The sequence below is a fragment of the Phyllostomus hastatus genome, unplaced genomic scaffold (assembly GCF_019186645.2).
Source record: "Phyllostomus hastatus isolate PE091 unplaced genomic scaffold, TTU_PhHast_1.1 phas_scaffold_78, whole genome shotgun sequence".
In the NCBI taxonomy this organism is placed as follows: domain Eukaryota; kingdom Metazoa; phylum Chordata; class Mammalia; order Chiroptera; family Phyllostomidae; genus Phyllostomus; species Phyllostomus hastatus.
The window spans coordinates 81,550,821-81,567,692 of record NW_025334041.1 but is presented as its reverse complement, the minus strand read 5'-3'; the positions used below and the strand labels follow the sequence as shown (position 1 = coordinate 81,567,692).

Below are 16,872 nucleotides of genomic sequence, written 5' to 3'. Positions count from 1 at the left end.
ACTAAATGAGAATAATATATATTTAAAGGATCCAAAACAAACAAAAACCAAAAAAAGCTGTTATAAAAAAGCTCTAGGTGCATTGTAAGCATATAGGTTTTTTTCCATGTGTATTCTCAAACAATGGAAGTGTCAAAAAATGGGCTCAACTGTGTTAGACTAAATCACAGTGTTGTATATGCTGCATTGGATGGAACCTTTGTATTATAATTGTCATAGAGAAGCATAGTTTGCATTATATTATGGCAATTTATCCTCAGTGAAAAGCTTTCAGTGTTCTTTTATTTTGGAATATCCTGTAAACAGTCATGGTCAAACCACCAGAACATGATTGTACAATAGCAAAATGGTTTTTTTTTTTTTTGCTTTAAATTGAAGACATCTATTTAATAATAATAAAAAGGAAATGTAGAAAAGGTAATCAACATATTTCTTAGAACTGTGAAATCACAATGTTCACTATTTTCAACTTCAGCAACACCCCAAGGATACTGCCTTCTTCTAACCCTTTTGTCATTAACTTTAATCCTAGTATTACTACCTACCACAGCGAGAGGTAAACGGTCCGTTATCTTTTTAACAAGTTTATTTTCTTCATTATCTGTCTCTGGAAATTAACATATTTTAATTTTATGTTCTTGGATTTCTTTAATTATCTGTGTTTTTTAAACTGTTGGCACTCCTCCAGTGCAAGTGTGTTTGCTTTGGCAATAAATGGGATAATGTTCATTTTTTCATGCAAGCGTTTCATAAACCCAGTGTCCAATGGTTTAAATCCATGTCCTGAAGGAGCAACGAAGTACAAACAACATTGCACCCTGTTATCGGGCATCTCTGACTTCTGTTAACTCGAAGGTCTGCATTGAGGTTGTCCTCAAATTTACTATCAATGTAGTCTAGCAGGCTGCCAGCAATTACTATTACCACTGCATCTCCAAATCCTGGGGTATCCACAGTTGTACACAGCAACCAAAGCCCACCTTCTTTAATTAAAACTTTGGATTGTTCTGCGTGTACATGGTTTTAATTCTATGGGAAGGGCCTGGATACTCTGGAGAATACAAATCTGTGAGGTATAATGAGTTGATTAACGTTGCCTTTCCCAGTCCAAATTTGCCCACAACCCTAAGTGTGAATTCAAACCCTCTCTTCGCTGATTTTCAGTATACTCGATTTGCAGCATTCGCAGATCCCACGTAGGTTCTCCTGTTAAGCCTTGGTGCTGCCTTGGCCGCTTCTCTCAGCAGCGTCGGATCTCTCGGTGAGCCACAGCTCTGTGCCCTCCGCCACCAGCCCGGCAGCGGCGCAGCCGGCGATTCTCCGCCTGCACCAGTCCCGGGTGCAGCTGCCCGTATGACCGCTGGTTCACGCCCCGGATGGCAGCCAGACCCTCTGTGGCTCGCCCACAACCGCTCACTGGCTCCGCACCGTCCCCTCCACTTCTGATGCCCCTGCCCACCTCCCTCACCTCCAACCCGCTCCCGCACAGGGGCACCCTGCACCACCTCTAAAGAAGCTTCAGCCAAACTGAGGCTGGCTGCTTCTCACGAGAGGGATCACCCGCGCCTGCCTGCGTGGGTGCCCGGCGGGCCCGCGTCCCCCTAGCCCGAGGTGGGATCGGCACTTCCCAGGGGGAGTCAGGCCTCTGTGCACGTTTCTTCAACACCGCTCTGAGGTTAAAGCTAGAGGTGTTTGTTTTTGAACGATTTAGATGGAGTGGTCAGGGAGGGTTGTGCTGAAGAGTGACATATAAATTGAGAGGTTAAGAATGAAAAGATCCCGGGAGAATCCTGTGAATGAAATAGCCTGTGAAAGTCAAAAACAGCTTATTGTGTCTGAGGAAGGTCATGAAAGACAGGGAGTGGGCACGAAGATGAGATTGTTGAATGAGAAAAGGTCTAGAGCCTGCAGGGCTTGAGATTAAAAAGTCTGTGTTGTATTTTGAGGGCAAGAAGCCACCGATGTATTTTGAGCAGATGACTGACATTATCTGGCCACTAGTTATGTGGATAGACTGTATTGGGGGCCAAACAAGGCAGAAGACAGAATAGCTAGGAAGCTATCTCAGTGGTCCAGGAGAGATATGGTGCTTTGGGCTGGAGAGGTGGCAGTGAAGATGAAGCAAAGTGAATGATTAAAAAAATATTTTTAGGATGTTAATGATTAGGACACTGTGGCTGAATTGAGGGAATGAGTGGAAAATTTCCAACTGTGGGGTAAGTTAGGACATGTCCCCTCCACGACCTTGGAGAATAGATGGCCGACTGGCCTGCAGCCATAAAGTGGGAAAACAGTCTGTATGTGGATGTCCCAGATCTCTCAATGCCCCTGTGTCTCAAGGCTCCTGTGTTTATTACAGAAGTGTAGAATTTTCACACACTAGTCCCTCCCTAACCCTATAAGTACCACCACAGCTGGAAGCAGGATGCGGTCTTTTCTCCCAGCAATCCAATGCTCTCGGTGCACTTCCCTATAACATGAGTAATAAAGGGCATGTCCACAGCATGTCCACATCTGTTGGTCCTCTGGGTGGTTTTTTTTTTTGGAATATCACAAACACAAGTGCAGCTCTCTGGCTTGGAGCTAGTGTGTCACACCAACTAACATCAAGCCTTGAACAATAGACTGGATGTTTGTGCCATTTACTGGGATATTGTCAGTAGTGGAGGAAAAAGATTTGGAAGGGAAGTGGATGGAAGTATTTGGGTGTGGGGTGGATTGAGGAGTTTTGTTTTTGGCAATTTAGCTTTGATAGGCTTTTGACACATACAGGTAGAAATGCTGCATTAGTAAGGTTTTCCAGAGAAACAGAACAGTAGGAGATATAGATGTAGATATGGATATAGATACATGGATATAAAGGGGAGATTTATTATAGCAATTAGCTCACATGGTTATGGAAGTCCCAGCATCCCTTGATCTGCCATCTGCAAGCCTGAGAACAGGAAAGCCAGTGGTATAATTCAGTCCAGGTCCAGAGGCTTGAGAATGGGGTGCTGTTTGTGTAAATCACGATCTGAGTCTGAATGCCACAGAATCAGAAGCTCCAGTGTCTGAGGGCAGGAGAAGATGGGTGTCTCAGCTCGAGTGTAGGGAGAGTTTGCTTTTCCTCCATCTTTTTATTCTATTTGGGCCCTCACTGGATCAGATGCTGCCCACCCACATTGAGGAGGGCTATCTGCTTTATTCAGTTCACTAATTCAAATGCTAAGCTATTCCACAAATACCCTCATAGATACATGTAGAAATAATGGTTTACCAGCTATCTGGGCATCCCTTAGCCCAGTCACATTGATACATAAAATTAATCATTAAAGTTACCAAATATTTATTGGACAAATGACTCTGGAGCTCAGAGGAAAGGTTTGGGCTAGAGAATAAATTTGGGAGTGGTTAACACATAAATGTAATTCCAAGCAAGAGGCTAAAATCATCAAAGGAGAGGGTGTTGGGAGAAAAGTGGGGTAAAGAAGAAGGTATAGCAAGCAAGATGATAAGGAAGTTCCTCGAATAGTAGGAAGGAAGTGAGAGCAAAGTAAAAGGAAAGGAAAAGCCAAAAGGAAAATACAGCAAGGAGAATGGAGGAGTCAACTTTGTTGAATGTTGCCAAGATGTCAAATAAGGTGAGACCTTAAAGTGCCTAGTGGATTTTGCAACAGGCATTCACTGGTGAGTGTGAAGAAGGGGTTTTCAGTAAAGTAGTGTGTATGAAAGCCAGATTGGATTGAGACCAGTCAGAAATGGGAGGTGAAAATGAGGAAACAACATATGTGAACAACTTTTTTCAATAAGTTGTCCTGTAAGAAAGTAGAAAGTTTGGTATTAGCTGAAGGAGAACATTGTGAAGAGGGCCTTGTAAAGATAATTTGAGTGCTGATGGGATAATTCCTGTGGGACAACTTTTGGGAATATTCATTTTGAATTCCATAGATTGTACAAGAGGCTGTATAGCACAGAGTTGAGAAGCTTGGTCTGTGAAGCAGGCTTCATGAACACTGGCTCTTCCCCCTCAGTGGCTGTGTGAAAACACCAAGTGAGTTGTTTGACCAGGTTGTGTCTTACTTCCCTCATTTGTAACATGAGGAAAATGATAATACCTATCTTATGAGGTTAAACAGGTCAATATTTGCCAAGTCCTTAGAACAGGTCCTGGCAGATAGTACACACTACAGAAATGTTTGCTAAATATATAAACATAAACATAACATGCCACAAATAATCATAAGTAGAATTTCTAAAACATTAAGTTTACACATTTTTAAAAGACTTTAGTGATACCAAATTGACTTTTACAAACATCACCATCTTGTATGTTCATAGGGTAGTGAATAAGAAGGTTAGTTCTGGATGTCTTTACCAACATATTTTGAATTCATTGCATTTTTTGCAAGGCAAAGAAGAAAAGATGGTTCATTGTTATTTAACTAACTACATTAGATTGATTAATAGTTAGACTGAATATTTTTCAAAACCTTGTTGGCAATTTTAGTTTTGTCCAAGATAAATTGTCCATTTTTGTTAATTGTTTTTCTTTAAAGAACTGTTACAGCATCTCATAAAACTTGCAACCTTTTGTTGTTTGCTTGCTAAGTGGTGGTTTGGGGTCCAAAAAGATCTTTATTTGCCATCAAACATATGTACTTTTCTGTATTTTTTTCTCTTCTTCACTCAGAAATGAGATATTCATCTATTTTATCTCTTGTATTTTTACAGTATGATTTTCTGAATTATGTTTATAATCTAGCTAGACTTTATCTTAGTGTGTAGTATAAAGTAGGTATACAATTTTATTTTTAAACAGATATTTAAACAGATATTACCAGCATCATTTAATGAATAATTTATTCTTCTGTTACAGATTAGACATAAGCCCTGAATCATATGCAACCATTTATAAATATTTGGATCTATTTCCACTATTTTTAGTCTTTCCATTGTTTTTTCTTGTTGTTCAAATAATCTGTTCCCCTTATTCCTGTTTTAGTGCAGCCTTCTCAGTTATAATGGCTTTGAAATGGAAAATTTCAAATCACATCAATACAAACTAATATAATTTTGTACCTGATCTAATCCATTAGATCTAATCCATTTGTACCTAATCCATTAAATTAAAAAAATTGATGGCATGTTTTTGACTTCTATTTTTTTAAATTTAAAAATTAGTATCTTTTAAAGTTATACATAAACATTCTGGTAGGATGGTGATAAAATTTACATTATCCTTATGAAATAATTTAGGGTTATTAAGGCTGCCATGGCATGATGTCTGTGTTAGGCAGGACCTTGTATGGGAGCAGGACCAGGGAGTGTTAGGAGAGATGATTCTCAAGATTAGGTTACTAACCAGTTGACTTTTGAGTTAATAGCAAGGGAGATATTCCAGGTGGGCTGGGCCTAATGTGGTGAGCCCTTACTAGGGCTTGGGCCCTTCCTGAAAGAGAGATTTAAAGTTCAGGGCAGGAGGGTAGGAAGTGTTCCATATGAGGTAGATTCTCCATTGCTGGCTTTGAAGATGGACAGGGGCCATGTGGCAGGGACCAGGGAGTGGCCTCTGGGAATGGATTGCACACTTTGACAAATAGCTAGCAAAGAACTAAATTGTGTCATCAACCTAAATGATCCTGGAAGACGAGTCTGAGATCCAGATGAGAATACATACTTCTGACACCTGGATTTTGCCTTGTGAGATCCTGAGCTGAAAATCCAGCCATGTCATATCTGGACTTCTGACCTACAAAGATCATTGAGCTAGTCAATGGATAGCATTTCAAGCTGCTAACTTTGTGGCATTTTGTTACACAGCAAAAGAAATCTCATGCAGTTTCCATATATTAACATCTTCATTTTCATAAGTCTCACTAAAGACTTATAGTATGGGTTCTATGTATTGGTAACTATTCCTGAGTGTATGGTTCAGGGCCCTTACTTGCAGACAACATAATCCTCTAGGAAGTGTCAGCAGAAAGAGTGTTGTTTGATGCAGACACCAGCTCACAGTGTCCACGTCATTATGGATGAAATGAGACATTCACACGGATTACCGAATCTGGTGGAGGAAAAGGGACAGCATGGCTTTTCTCTCACGGGGAGCAAAAAGCTGGGGCCTCCTTCATGACAGGCCTTTTTTTCTATCTCTGGGCACATTACCATGTGGTCTCTGGTCCTCATTTATCATGCTCAGGTTCACTTTAGGTGGTTACCTTTTACAGAAAACAAAGGAGCCAATGCTGCTAATCACATCACAGAAGAGGGATATTTGCAAATGAAAAGGCAAAAGTGGTTGAACTGGTTACACTCATCCTTGGGAGGTTTAGCAAGGATTTTAGGAAGTTACTTTGCAGTAAATGTCCTCAATTCAGGGTGAGGGAGTTTTAGCAAAAAGCAAGACTCATAGTGGCCTAGGTACATTGCAGGCCTGATTCCCCATGGGAGAACCTATCCGTGGGCATTGGTCCTGTGCATCTCTGAATGGGAGGTGGACCCACACCACGCAGAATGGTCTCCTACAGTTGTTCATTGAAAAAAAACAGAGTCATTTATAGAACCTCTGTAAAAGTTGGAGAACCAGGTTTAGATGCCAGATAAGCAGGGACAAAGCAGCCAAGTGGAACTTGTCTGACCACAGCATGGAGCCATTCTCACTGAAGCATGCTGCTGATGTGTCACTGCCATCAGCACCTCTGAAACATTCTGGATGCCTGAAACCCTGTCACAGATGCTCTGAAGGAATAAAATTCTTTAGCTACCAATATTGCCAGAAGATCTGATTTTCCTGCCTGCAGCTGCTGCCTCATTTATAGGGGACTCAAAACTTAGAAAATTTTAGCTTAAGGTAAAAAGCTGTAAGTCTAGCAAGTAATGTGTATGTTAAGCTTTTGTTTCAGAAACTATGGATAAGGCCCATCCTGGCTCATGAGAAAAGCAGCCGACCTCCTGGGGCATTGGGTAGAGATTACCACCTGGGGACATGTTGGAAGCATCTGGGCCTTTTGTGTGACCACCCCCCCCCCCCTTGGGAACAGCTAACTGCCAAGAGCAGGAAGGCTGCAGCTTCACTCACCTAATCCCTGAATTTCAAAGCCCTCACCACACCTTGCTTGTCCTCCCCCAGACCCCTTATAAAAGATCTGGCCAGGAAAGAGAAGGCAAGATGGTTTGTTAGGGTATGAACCCGTCATCTTCTCAGATCACTGGCCATCTGAATAAAGCGCCTATAAAAGATTCAATCACTGTCATTGCTTATTGGATTTGGTAGTGACAGGTAGCCTGAACGCCAGTGTCTTTTCCGGTTACATCATGTTGTTTACTTTCTCCCCTAGGTTTCACTTAGTGCTTCTGTGTAGTGGATACCAGGCCACACATCAGAGTTCACCTGCAGTGAAGATGGGAACATGTAGTTTTAAGGCTTCTAGCCTCAATAATATAAAGGAGGCAAGCTAGAAGGGTTTAGAAATGGGTGCTAAATGAGCAGATTTACAATATCTGTCATTTTACACATTTCACATCATGCTGCAATTGTGAAATTGGTCATTTACTATTAAATTTTAAAAGGGGTTGTTACACAACCTCCAATAGGACAACCTCTAATAGGAAAACCTCTAATATGGAACAGGTATTAAATTTTATACAATTATTTTGTGCTCTTGCATCTTGCCAAATTTCTAACAATTATAAAGTTTCAATGTACTCTAGTGATTTCAAATCATAGTTTTAGTCAATTACCGTGCTTTAGGTAAATGACACCAGCCCCGAAATAACAAAGATCAAATTTCAGTGATCATGAGATATTAACTGTAATTGCATAAGGTACAATTTTCCTGCTAGGTCTATAGTCTACAAATTGCTACCTAACAACAGGTGCACATCATGATCAGTGGCCAATCACATCACTTCTTTCTCAGTCTATTGGTGATTTGTCACTTTGCACATGTTAGTTCACACAGAGACAGCAGAGCATATAGTTATGCTGCCTCCTTGTCTCCCTGTGAAAAACCCATGTGACATTTTATAAGAATGAATAACTGAAAGAAGGAAGTGGTTCTCTTTCATCAACAAAGATTAAAGTGCAGCAAAGATACAAAAGATGATAACACTGGAAGTGAAATTTGAATCAAATGTAAATGAAATTGGAGAATAAATAACTGCCCATGGAAATGTAGTGCTGCTGCTGTTCCAGTGACTCTAGATGTGCAGCCAGACCCAGTTAGTGCCAGCCAACTTACCGACATAAATGAGGGAGGTGGTTGTCAAGGGAAGGGTAAAGACGTGCTACAGGACATGATACAGAGAAAAAAACTTCATGTTAAAGGAACACTCAGAGATTTTTCATGACATTGAAAGTACGTACAAAAGATGAAATGTTGGAAGATTATCCAAATTCAGAAAAGAATATAATTTATCAAAACATAGAGAAAATTCTCTCTCTGTATATTACGTTGTACCATGAGAAGGTGCTGTTGAAACTTGATAAGGTTTTTACAAAGAAATAAGACACTTTAATTCTCCATGCTTCTAATGTTTTGAATTACAGTGTATTAAATAAATATTAGTTTTATTATTTTCTATTCCCCTAAGTATTTATAACTGACAGCAAGTGAGATTTTGATGTCTTGACAAAACATTTTAAAGGTCATCGAACAAAGATTACTTTGTACAGTTTCATCTTGTATGGTTATTTTTATGGTTCTGCCTATTTCCCTCATATTCTCATATCAACTAAAACCTTCAGAACAAAGATAAATAATATTTTTTAGAGGGGGGCCTCACTTTTAAAGAATGACTAGACTAGATATAGTATCTTGGGACAAAATAATGTATTCTAAAATATTTATACTGTTATATTCTGGAATTTAGTGTGGGGAGGAGATATTCAAAGCTGCTCTTATGTTCTTTCTTTTTATAGATTTTAATTTTTTAATTTTATATTTAGATATGTTTTGTAGGAGTATTTTTGAGTTTCAAGAGGATTGCTCTTCATTTGTCTTATAGTCTGTCCTAACCTCCAAGTTTTTGATTGTTCAGGTTAAGGATGCTTGTGGTACTGTGCTGCTAGAATTTTTTCTGTCTTCCTGTGAAACATGGATGCTGAATCAGAAAGAACAATATGAGTTTCCCTCACCTGAGAGTGAGTCCTCTCCAATGTAACAACTCTGATTTAAGGATGTTCCAATAAAATATAAATATATCCATTTCAGTAAGCTTCTTAGAAGGAATCAGGGTGAAATTACTATGACTATACTACCATTTTCTCCAGAAATTCACAAATCATTCTTAAAATTTTTCTTTGTTCTACTGAAATGTTTACTTTTAAAAACAAATGTAGGAGGAGTCTATTGCTTATAACATTTTAATTCAATATTTTAGTGCATAATCTCACATAGGAAGAAAGGGTTGGGATTAGAAAGTTTAGCACCTGATAGTATTTAGAGGGAGCTGAGTTGTAATCTCCTCAGTGGGGGACTGTACTTGGTCTAGACTGTATCAGTGTTGTCAAAAGCAAAAAGGACAAAATATGGAAGCAAATGTGTGAGAAATTATACTTCAGTTTGGTTGACTGTTTTTATCTAGCCTAGCATTTAAATTATTGTTATGTTATAGGAATCCCATGCCCAGAGCATCTAAACATAATAAGAAATGGCTCATTAGTACAATAATGGCTGCTGAAAAATTAATAGTGCTGGCTTCAATTGGGGAAAAAATCCTTCTCAGCATAGATCACTGGATTCTTGCATTATTGAAACTGGCTAAACCAGCATACAGATCCTTAAGGTGTCTGATAAAGAGTGGGACTATGGATTGATTTGGACTTCTAACCTAGAGCAATACTTCACATAATTTAGACCCGGTCAGAAGATACAGAGTTTTATCAAATAATATTGACTTTTTGGCAATGATCAAGTGAAGACCCCCACTTTTTACTTTTTTACTTTAGTCTCTTTCTTCCTTGATTCTCTCTACTGCTGGGTGTAGTTTTTCATTTTTATTTTTCTTTCTGCTATTGTTTTATATTAATATCTTTTTCTCCCCAAATGATTTGGATAAATTGCCTTTATGAAAATACAGTGAAAACTACCCTGTGATTTTTTTCTTAAGGGAACAATTTTAATTTGTGATATGAAGGTTTTGGGCAGCAAATGAAACTCACATGATGTCCACGACTGCTACCATAATCATATCATCATGAGAACAGAATGCGTCTACTTTGTCTCTTTTCTTCATTTGGTCATGTCACTCAACATAGATTTATAGACATTTCAGTTCTATGGAGAAAGGGTATTAATGTACAAATTGTTAAGTAGGTAGTACTCCAAGGTTTGAAATAATTTATGGCAATCTCTTTTGCTTTAAAGGCACACATTTTTCCTAGGAAATAAAACCTTACAGGTAAACTGAAACTATATTAAAAGGAAAAAAAATCTTGATATATGAGGTCTGTCCAGAAAGTATCCCACAATGTAATATGTAAAATAGAGATATTTATCAAAGAAGATACAAGCTACCAGAAACATTGTATATAGGATAATGACACTTCAGTCCCCTTCAAAGTAGGCACGTTGGCACCTCACACAGCTCTCCCAATTACCATCAGCTGCCCCATCATGTTTTCCTGAATCTAACTGATGGTCTGAAATCTCTTCCCTTTCAAAGGTGATTTTAGTTTTGACAAAAGCCAGAAGTCACAGGACACCAAATCTGAGCTGTAAGGGTCTGAACCACCCAGATGATTTGATGTTTCACCAAAATACTCTATACGAGGCATGATGCATGATCAGGTACATTGTTGTGATGAAGCTGCCAATCCAGTTGCCCATAGCTACAACAGTTTTTGTTGTATTGCATCTCTCAACCAATGAGCAACATTAAGGTAGTACTCTTTATTGCTTGGCCTGGAGGAGCATACTCATGATGGACAATACTTTCTCTATCAAAAAACACAGTTAATATGGTCTTGATCTTGCTGTGTCTTTGCTGTGCCTTCTTCTGGGGCAGGGGGAACAAAGCAACTTCCACTGGGAACACTGGGCTTTTGTTTCTGGATCATAGCCATAGACCCATAATTCATTTCCAGTTATGACCTTCTTGAGGAAATCTGGTTCATTGGTAGTGGTTTGAATCAAGTCATTAGCAACTGCAATGTGATATTCCTTCTGTTCTGTTAGCAGAAGGTGAAGAACAAATATTGCCAAGACACATTTCATGCCAAGATCCTGCATCAAAATATTGACACAGTAGTTTTTGTAATCCCCAGATTAACTTCTAGTTTTTGTACTGTCAGTTGCCAATTTTTGTTGATTGCAGCCTGTACACGTTCAACATTCTTGGGTGTTCAGCTTCTTGCAGGCCTTCTAGAACATGGATCACTTTCAACAAATTCTCAACCATCTTTGAAGCATTTATGACAAACTTTTATTTGTGCTGCACTCATTGCATCATCCCTGAAACCTTCTGAATCATCTGAATAATTTCCATGGAGGAATGTTCAAGCTTAATGTAAAATTTGATGCAGATTTGTTGCTCTACTTGCTCAGTCATTTTGAATGCCATGGCTACAGAGTGCACGTGCTCATTTAATGGTGTCTACCACCCCCACTGACTAGTACAGTGAAGTTGTCATTGTCCACACATGTGCATTCCACTCCACTCTCCTTGGTTGCCAGGTTATATTGATGTCCGGCAAACTGTTCTCATTATATTAATAACAGCTGGACTTTTCCCAGACAGACCTTAGTATGCTAATTATGAATAGTATAACTCACCATGACAGCAATTTTAATTTTTTAATTATATAACTGACATCTGTTAACTTTAGAAAAAAGTAAGAACATACAAATCAAAACAAACAAAAGCTTCCCATTCCTACATTAGTAACTATTTTTACTTTTTTGGAAGCTAGCAGATGAAGACGTTTCCATTTCCTCACTGAAAGGGAATAACATCAACTTTTCTCTCTGGAAAGTGCTTTTTATGCTTTGTAATACAATAGAGACATTGATCCACAATAGTATATCTACTTTACTATATTTTAATTATTCCATAACAATCTTGTAAATAGATGTATTATCATTTGTATGTTCATACTATTTTTGTTAGATGTATGTGGTTTCTTAATTTTATATTGTAATCAATCTCTGGTAAATATTATGTCTAAAACCTTTTACAGATCTGTAGTCATTTCTTTAATATAAATAACTAAAAGTAGGTTTTTATGGTTAAAGGGTATAGAAAATTGCCAACTATGTGCTAGAAGAGCTGTACTAATTTGCATTCCTGCTAGTGGAAATGAGAGTGTCAGTGTCTCCAAATATTTGCATTAGAATTGTGTAATTTTTGTTATGCTGTTTTAATTTTCAGTTTTTTGCACATACTTGTAAAAGTGAACATTTTCCTGTTTGTTTTTATATACTTTCTTTTGCATTTCTTTTTTTGAAAAGGAATAATAAATACTTATTTGAAAGAAAATAATAAATCTATGCTCATAGAAATGTAGCAGTAAGAGTTATCATAAAAGTGTTTTGTTTAATAAAAATGACATAAACAAACTAAATATTTAACAATAAGGGTCTTGGTATTATACAGATAATATAACAGGCATTATAAGTAATGGCATCTGCCAGCCACTGTGCTAATTATTTTACATTCATTACCTTCTTTATTTACAACACATGTATGAGGTAGGTACATTTATTAACCCTATTATACAGATAGTGTAACTGAGGCTTGGAGAAGTTAATTTGCTCAAGACATGTAGCTAGGACTCAAACTGAAGTCTGTCCAACTCCAGTGTCTTTATTCATATCCACTATTACCTGCTCAAGATACCCCCAAAAACAGATGGCTACCTGGATGTGTCCTTATAGAAGTCTTTTCTACAATTAACATTTATTGCTCTTGAATTTAGAAAAATAATTAGTGAAAATGAAGTAAATTTAAGAAAAATACGTTTTTGAAATAAAGGAGTGAAGGTCCAGAGGAAGGACTTCTGGGCACAGTTGAAACAGACCGTGCTACTTTCTCACAGGTGAAGACCTGGGGGATAAATAGCTTAATCTTTGGCATTTTCCACAATGTAGAAACTCAAAAGCCAAGATCAGGTTGCCTGTGAAAAGTAGCGTGTGTAACTTTTAATGTTTAAAGTTACACCAAGAGGGCTGGAAGGTTTCCAGAAGCTACGGTGGTGTAATAGAGTTTAATCAGGGAAACAGAAGCCTCTCTAGGAGTGTCAAAGACAGGGAATTTAATATAGAGAATTTATATACATGGGTTGGAGTAACTGGAAGAGCAAAACAGAGGAAGAAAGGAACTGGAGCAGAAAACACAAATCAAGATGATACCCAGAGATAAGGAAGCACCTAGTGTTACTGGCTGGAATCAATATGTCTGCACATACTGCTTTAGTGTTAGAGACTGTGTAGCCATTGGTTCCAAATTTGCTGAAAGTTTCTGGAAATCCTCTTTTCTCAACCATGGCTGGAACCTCCATCACCGCTGTCATCATTGCTGTTCTGAGGATACTCCTCTTGCTGCCAAAGATGTCGCTAATAACTGTAGACAAATTCACTTCTCCCCTCTTTCTCCTTTCATTATCTCACGCTGTTTTTCATTGGCAGAATCTAATTGGAGTCCAACTGACAAGTGAGACAAGGATATACAGTTTTCAAGCTTCCACAGTTCCTATTATACCTAGCAGAGCAAATAGCAGCTGGCAGCAAAGACACAAGCTACTGACACTGCCCACTTTATTGACTATTCAGCATCCATTCTTCTCCTACTGCACACATTTAATTTCCATACAAGGTTCTGCTTCTATCTGATTTAATGCACATGTTTATTTTATAATAGTGATTAAATTTCTTCTAATGCATTGAGTAATTCTTCCAGAATATTTCATATGTTACAAGTTGAATGATCAAGTTACCTATCATAAGTTCCCTTAGAATAGGGTGGAAGGGGAGAGTAAAATTGATCAATATATACAAATATATGTACCTAAGAAACAAGGAAGAAAAACAAAATATTTCTAGTTGCTATAGTCTTCATTTCTGTATCTTGTCACAAGGCTGTGTAAATTTATACACTTCTTCCATTAACATTTCATTTTCTTTTCTTTGCTCTGGGCCAGCCTCCCTTTTGCTCAAATTCTAAACTTTTATTCCTGAAGTATCTGAATCACTAAGAATTTTCTTTTCTGAGTTGCTCTTGTCTTATTTTTAGCCTTTATTATTGGAATGCAAATCATAAGAAAAGCATTAGGAAATTCCAACATTTCTTTGTTCTGTGTGAAGGCAGCACAATTTCCTTTTGATAACTAACTACACTTTTTGCCATTTGATTCTGTGACATGAGGAACGTAAATGATTTGGGTGGTAGTCTCAGCTTTTCATTCAATTGAACTATTTGTCGAAGCCCTCGGTGAAACTATTTTTCTGTTGCGAATGAATGCCCATAAAATATCAGAGACCAATATTATGGGGGAATGGCACAAATTCTGTGAGTGGGTTGTTAGGGTTAAAAGAGGAGCTACTATCAATTCCACCATTTGGTTCCATGATTCATCTTTTATGGTCATGGCAAAAACGGCATCACATACAGGGTGGGGCAAAGTGGTGTTTGCAGTTGTTTGTATGGAATATAATATAACAATTAATCAATAACAATGCAAGAATAAAATCTGTGTTTCACAGACAACTGTAAACCCATGTTTGCTTTAGTCTGTATTGGTGATCAGTTGAAACCACATGCCACACCTTGAAGGACAATACCACCCCTTTGCAAGTCATATAATTGAGTCTTCAGAAGGCCAATCTACTATTATTTCATACCAGCTCCTTCTGGATGCAGGGACACCATGTTAATGACAGGGGATTTTCTGGATGTGAGTCCATTGTTGCACTATTTTGATGTAAAGTGAGCTCCTTGGTGGGAAGGTGTGTTGTATGAGATACCAAGATAGTAAATAAGGTACTGTATTAATTTTATAGGACTGCTGTAACAAAACCACACATGGGATGATTTTAAACAACAAAAATTCATTCTCTTACAGTTTTGGGGGCTAGAAGTCTGAAATAAAGGTGCCATCAGGGCCACACCTTTTCCAAAGGCTCAAGGGAAAAATCCTTCCTTACCCTTTCCAGCTTCTGATGACCCTTGACTTGTGGCACAAAACTCTAATCTTCAAACTCAACTGAATCTTATCTTCACATTTCCATCTTCCTCCTATACCTATCTCCTCTGATAAGGACACCAATCATTTAATTTAGGGCTTGCCCCAATCCTGGATAACTTCACTGAGAGATCCATAATTATTTACAACTGTAAAGACCCTATTTCTAAATAAAGGCATATTATGAGTTTCTGGGTAGATACAAATTTTGGGGGATACCATTCAGTCCATTACACTATACAACCCTTTGTGAATGAGCCCTGATAAAAAGGATCTCTTGTCATCAGTCTGCCACTAGGTGTCTGGCTGATCCCATATTGAGGGATCCACATTGTTCTATTTTTTTTTTAATGTAAGTACACACATTTAAGTTTATTCTTAACAGTATACTTATATTTTAAAAACAGGACACATATACACACGACCGAATAGCAGGGCTCACACTTGCAGGCCCAGCCACCCTAGGAGGCCTCTGAGGACCATTTAATGCTCTGACATCAGTGCTGCATAGGCGGAGGAAGAATGAGTAACAGTGTTTGGGGGAGAATCACAGTGGCCAATAGGGGCCTCGCTGTGTATACTGCAGTGGGAACGACTTACCAGGACTGACATGTACAAAGTTCTAGACCTCCCCCAACAACCTCCAAACCTGGCTGCTAGCTCCAAGGGGTGGAAAACCTCAGGCATAGTGGGCACGGGTATTGTGGGGATCTGGACACAGAAAAGCTAAAGAAATGGAGTTCAGACAAGCACATGTACTCATATCATGTCACATAACCACAGGGAGAGCATTCATTTGTGGTAGTAACTTAAATAGCCTCAGTGTGGGGAAGTCCATGTTATTGGGCAATCCATGCCTATTATGGTGTTTACTTTGCATATTGAATAAACACTGTGGTGACTGGAAAAAGGGCTTGTTTTCATCTACAAAATGTGTAATCTTGTCCTTCTGATTATTGAGATCCTCCTCTGTAGTGGATTTTCTTTCATTCCTGCTTATTCTGAGTCATACACTCACAGGTCTCTTCTTAAGACCTTCTTATCACCAGCCAGGTTATCTTGTATCTTCCAAATTTCTGATCATCTGGTTAAATCAGAGGTATTCACTATAAATCAGGGAAGGTCTGAGCGTCAGGCTTTTTCTCTGTCCATGTACAGTGGACAACCAGATAGACTTCTTAAAGCTCTGCTCACTAGGATGATTTGCCTTCCATACCGACTTTCATGCTGCGGCAGCCCACTTCCAGCATGTGCCAGAACATCATGCCACTCATCTGTAAATAAGACCCAAGATACTTCTTCCTTAGTCAATTGATTATCTGGAACAATCTATAAGACAGTTTTTGTGGTTTGAAAGAGAAGCAAGAATGAAGCAAGAGAAAGTTTTGAGAGAATTTTATTCATGTTTCAGGACTTGTTCAGTTTCAATTTCATTTCTATTTGATGGTGAAGTATTGCTCTGCATGGCTACCTTCATGAATTTGTGGATAAGACAGCACTCAATTCATTATGTATAGATTTGATCACAGATCATGTAGTACTTTCTGGTAAGACATTCATTTGTAATAGGGCTCACTAAAAGTGAGGAGCTGTTCTTTCAATAGTTATATGCATAAAAGACCAAGGCTTTACTTCAAAATCCTAGGGATTTCTGCTCTGATTCTCTAATTGGAGACTTCCAGAGTCTTCATAGAACATTCCTAATTTGCCAC

At 38.4% G+C, this 16,872-nt stretch overlaps 1 pseudogene; it reads right to left on the bottom strand.

Annotated features, from left to right (window-relative positions):
* Nucleotides 1-386: 386 nt before the first annotated feature.
* On the bottom strand, nt 387-10,218 carry LOC123811303 (annotated as a pseudogene).
* Between the last annotated feature and the right edge of the window lie 6,654 nt (nt 10,219-16,872).